At 45.2% G+C, this 4,936-nt stretch overlaps 1 protein-coding gene across 6 annotated transcripts in view; it reads right to left on the reverse strand.

The window, feature by feature from the left end:
• GK5 (glycerol kinase 5 (putative)) overlaps positions 1-4,936 on the reverse strand; it is a 164,966-nt gene that overhangs the window by 102,516 nt on the left and 57,514 nt on the right. For 3 of the 6 annotated variants that reach the window (XM_014542154.1, XM_014542155.1, XM_014542153.1), the window contains exon 1: positions 4,163-4,302. The exons of the other annotated variants lie outside the window; for them this stretch is intronic. The gene's annotated coding sequence lies outside the window, so the exon portion shown is untranslated. Of the gene's footprint in view, positions 1-4,162; positions 4,303-4,936 lie in introns of those variants that run through there. 6 annotated transcript variants of the gene reach the window in all.

A 4,936-nucleotide genomic window follows, 5' to 3' on the forward strand; every position in this document is an offset into this window, starting at 1 on the left:
GTTCCTGGTGGCTGAACATCCAGCACTCCTGCTCGGACCACGCCCTCCACCAAGTGCACAGACTGCCCGTCTGCCGGCCCCCAGCGCCCCGTGGGAGACTGGAACCAGTGGGCATGTTTGTGCGCCTGCTGGTACAGCGGTTCCACAACACCGGACAAGCCGGGCTCCGCCCTGGCCTGTCCCGAACCCGACTCCGCCCCCCAAGTGCGTCCCTCCTGGATGCGAGGAGCTGAAATCTGCAGCCTGCTGGGTTGGGCTCTGTACTTGGTGCCTCTGCACATCCTACTCAGTCTCCATGCTCTTCTTTCTATGCGAGGAGTTGAAATCTGCAGTTTGTTGGGTTGGGCTCTGTACTTGGTGTCTCTGCACATCCTACTCAGTCTCAATGCTCTTCTTTCTATGCGAGGAGTTGAAATCTGCAGTTTGTTGGGTTGGGCTCTGTACTTGGTGTCTCTGCACATCCTACTCAGTCTCAATGCTCTTCTTTCTATGCGAGGAGTTGAAATCTGCAGTTTGTTGGGTTGGGCTCTGTACTTGGTGTCTCTGCACATCCTACTCAGTCTCAATGCTCTTCTTTCTATGCGAGGAGTTGAAATCTGCAGTTTGTTGGGTTGGGCTCTGTACTTGGTGTCTCTGCACATCCTACTCAGTCTCAATGCTCTTCTTTCTATGCGAGGAGTTGAAATCTGCAGTTTGTTGGGTTGGGCTCTGTACTTGGTGTCTCTGCACATCCTACTCAGTCTCAATGCTCTTCTTTCTATGCGAGGAGTTGAAATCTGCAGTTTGTTGGGTTGGGCTCTGTACTTGGTGTCTCTGCACATCCTACTCAGTCTCAATGCTCTTCTTTCTATGCGAGGAGTTGAAATCTGCAGTTTGTTGGGTTGGGCTCTGTACTTGGTGTCTCTGCACATCCTACTCAGTCTCAATGCTCTTCTTTCTATGCGAGGAGTTGAAATCTGCAGTTTGTTGGGTTGGGCTCTGTACTTAATTGAGTAGGGCGGAGTCTCAGGGAGTCGCCAGCACGGAGGAAATAGGATGGCGGAGTCTCCACGCCCCTCGCCTCCCCAGGACACCAGGACTTCACGTCCCTCAGTGCTGGCGAGCAGCAGCGCGTCAGAGCTTCCCTTGCTTTCCGACTGCTGCAAGGCCGAGGCCACCTCTCCCCGTGGGATCTGGGGCCTCAGAGACCCGCCCCGAGCAAGCCCAGAGGATTCGAGGGTTCATAACTGCTTCCGATTGAAAAAAAACCGCGAATCCATTTGCAGCCCACCTGGCTTGTGACTGCGTACCTCTGTTTTTGGCGCTTCCGTAGCTCCCTCTCAGTCTCACTGCGCTTCTTTCTTTTCTTCCAGTTGTAGATCTCCCACTGGGCCAACTTCCCCATGGTTCTGAGTGGTGGTTTTTTGCCTCATAGTTGGTAGTTTCAGTGATGCTTTGAGAGAGCAGCACGCACAGGTCCACTCCCTACACCGCCATCTTGGTTCTCCTGCCCACTTTTTTATTGGGTTGTTTGTTTGGTGTTGAGTTTTACGAGTTCTTTATATATTTTGGATATTAAACCTTTGTTGGAGCTACTATTTGCAAATATCTCCCATGGTTGGCTGTCTCTTTTTTTTGTTGTCAGTTTCTTTTGCTGTGCAGAAGCTTTTTATTCAATATAGTCCCATTCATTTATTTTTGCCTTTACCTCCCTTGCCTTTGGGGTCAAGCCCATAAAATGTTCTCTAATTCCTCAAAATATTAAGAAAAGAGCTACCATATGACCCAGCAACCCCACTCCTGGGTATATACCTGAAAAACTCAAAATCATGTATTCACAAAGATATATGCACCCCTATGTTCATTGCAGCATTATTCACGGTAGCCAAGACATGGAAACAACCAAAGTGTCCCATGATAGAGGACTGGATAAAGAAGATGTACTATTCAGCCATAAGAAAGGATGAAATGGCGCTATTTGCAACAACATGGATGGACCTTGACAACATTATGTGAAATGAAATAAGTCAGACAGAAAAAAGCTAAGAACCATATGATTTCACTCATGTGGGATATAAAACTGAAACTTATGAACACAAACAGCAGAGTGGTGGCTGCCAGAAGGAAGGGGGTGGGGGAAGATGGGGGTCGTAATATGCGGAGACAGAAGATTTGGCTTTGGGTAGTGAGCACATGGTGCAATATACAGAATCTTATCATAGAAATCCACACATGAAACCTATATGTTCATGTTGACCAATGTCACCACAATCAACTTAATAAATAAAACTTTTAAAAAAGAAATAATTGCTAAATCCATGGTCATAAAGACTTTCCTCTATGTTTTCTTCTAAGAGTTTAATAGTTTTATCTTTTACGGTTAGTCTTTGATCCATTATTTGAAATAATTTTTACATATGGTATAAAGTAAGAGTCCAATTTCATTTCTTTGCATGTGGATATTCTGTTTTCTCAGCATCGTCTGTTCTTTCCCCATGGCCTGGTCTTGGCAAATTTACCAAAAATCAATTGCTAGACTATGACAGCAATGCATGAGTGAAACATTGTGATAATCTCACACACACTGATTTTTCCTTTTGTTAGTTTAACATATAAAAATGCACCTTGCTGTAATAACTTGTGAGGCTAAATACAGAGAGGTGCTGTTTACAGGAAAGACAGTAATTAAGGGTGCTGAAAGTGGTTATAAGAAGTCATGGATTCTAAGTAGTATAATTTTAAATTATACTATTTATGTGTAATTTAATACCTTAATGTATCATTTTAGTTTTTAATAGGTCAATCTGTCCAACGTTCCTGAGTCATGACCAGTTCTTTAAGTCAGCCAGTGCTCCAGAACCTGCCTTCCCACCCCAACCGTCCTGATTTTTCCCTGTTGAGAGCTGGAGCTTTTAGTTTGTGACCTTTCCAAACTATTTTTGCGAAGTGTATATTCCTTGTTGTGTGGTCAATGAAGTGTCTGAAACTTCTGTTCTGTTATCTCTGTGATCAGCTAGTGACCTGAGAACTATTTTCTTAAATGTCTGGCTCCAAATGTGCCCATAAAGGTAATGGGCCTTTAAATCGTCCAACAGATGCTGCCTAAGGAAGTCGCTGCAGCTGAGAGAGCTGAGAGTGCCGTAGTTGGAGCAGGCATCAGAACCAGTCTTGTAGGGCACTGCCAATCCATCCAACTATATCAGCGGACATTTCTATAGGACAAGGTCCCCATGTCTGCCCTGGCACCAGCCACTTGCTCCAGGGATGTGGGCTGCTTTCCCCACACTCGCAACAGGGCTGAGGAATGGAGGACACACCCTCTCATACCTAAGAACAGCTGCCTCTACTTTCATCCAGCACTCCCCCAGTTGTTAAAAGAGTCAATCAGGTTCCAGAGTTCTGAGATAGTTTATTCCAATCTCTCTTTCCAACTTCATACTTCACTATTTTGCATGATGCCCCTTGTTAACAACCTTTTCAACTCCTAACCTGGGATCTTTTCTCTCCACTTTTAGTACCAGAACCATTGAGAGGGGTTGGAGAAAAGTCATACATCCTTGTAAATTGGTACCATATTTCACACTTATGGAATACAACCTTGTCTATGCTCTCAACATCACTTAAAATGATAAAAGTTCGTTTCTTGTCCTACATTACTTTCTTCTCCGTTCCCCACAAATGGCATCTCCAAATTTTCATTTCTCAAGCCCTAGAAATATCAAGGAAATCAGAACACTGAAATTACCTTCCTCAACTTCCCACTCCTCCATCAGCTATACCTGCAGCCATCATGCATTTTCCTTGGTTCAGAGGGAAATCTTTCCTCTCAAGCTGAAGGCTGGTGTCTCCACCTGTGCTCTCTCTCCATGCCTTCCTGTCTCTTCCATCACTTCATTAAATCAAATATTCCTTCAACTTTCTTCTCTAAACATACCTAACCTCATCTTTGAAGCAGAACCAAAAACATCTCTCCTGACCCCAGATGTCCCCACCTAGCTGAGCCCCTCAATGTTTCCTCATCTCCCCCGCCCCCCTCCGTACCTCAACCAAGTACAATCCAGTAAGGTCACCAGAGCTCTCAGGTTTACAGGACCCTTTCAGTGTGATGTGGCCTTTCTGCAATAGTGCTCCACCATCCCTCCCCTAAGCTTCTGTGACAGCACTGTGCTGCGTCTCCTCATACCTCTAAGTGCCTTACTGGTTTCCTTTGCAGACTTTTCTTCCTTTGACTGCCAGTTAAAAGCTGGTGTTTGCTGAGGGTTGCATCCCTGGTCTCCTTCTCTTTTTAACAAGCTGCTCTCCCTGAAAAATCACGAATGCAGTCATCACAGAAGCACTCACCAATCCGTACCTGCAGGGCAGCCTCTCACTTCAGTTCTGTTCCCTCACAAATAGCTGCCCTCCTCCTGTCTCATGAGACTGCCCCACATCATCTCAAATGCAGCATGTCTGCCCTAAACCTGCTACTGCTTTCTCTAGCGTGCCACACCTGAGTTCATGGTTCCCTTTGGCTGCTTCAGCCAAAAACTTGGGGCGAAAGGTTCTTAATATCCCTGGAGCTTATATTCTGATGGGGATAGAAACAAATGAGTAAATAAACATATTATTTCATATAAGATTATGCTAAAGGAACAGAATAACTGGGGGTGTGGTATCTTTTCAGATATGACATCAGATACCTGAATAAGCAACAGCCTTCAAAGAGATTTCCCTGTTGTAGTCTCATTCTCCCCAAATCCACTGTCCACCATGCTTCAAGAATATTTTTTCTAAAATGTCAATTTGGTCATATTACTCTCCTGCTTAGCATCTATACTAATAAAAGAGAAACATGGTAATTGGCGTACGACCGCTACCCTTTTCATTGGCTAATCAGTGAGTATATGCAAATTAACTGTCAGCCAAGATGGCGGCCGGCAGCCAGGCACTGAAGCAAGCAGGGAGGCTTGCTTGCTGC

The sequence above is a fragment of the Myotis brandtii genome, unplaced genomic scaffold (genome assembly GCF_000412655.1).
Source record: "Myotis brandtii unplaced genomic scaffold, ASM41265v1 scaffold291, whole genome shotgun sequence".
In the NCBI taxonomy this organism is placed as follows: domain Eukaryota; kingdom Metazoa; phylum Chordata; class Mammalia; order Chiroptera; family Vespertilionidae; genus Myotis; species Myotis brandtii.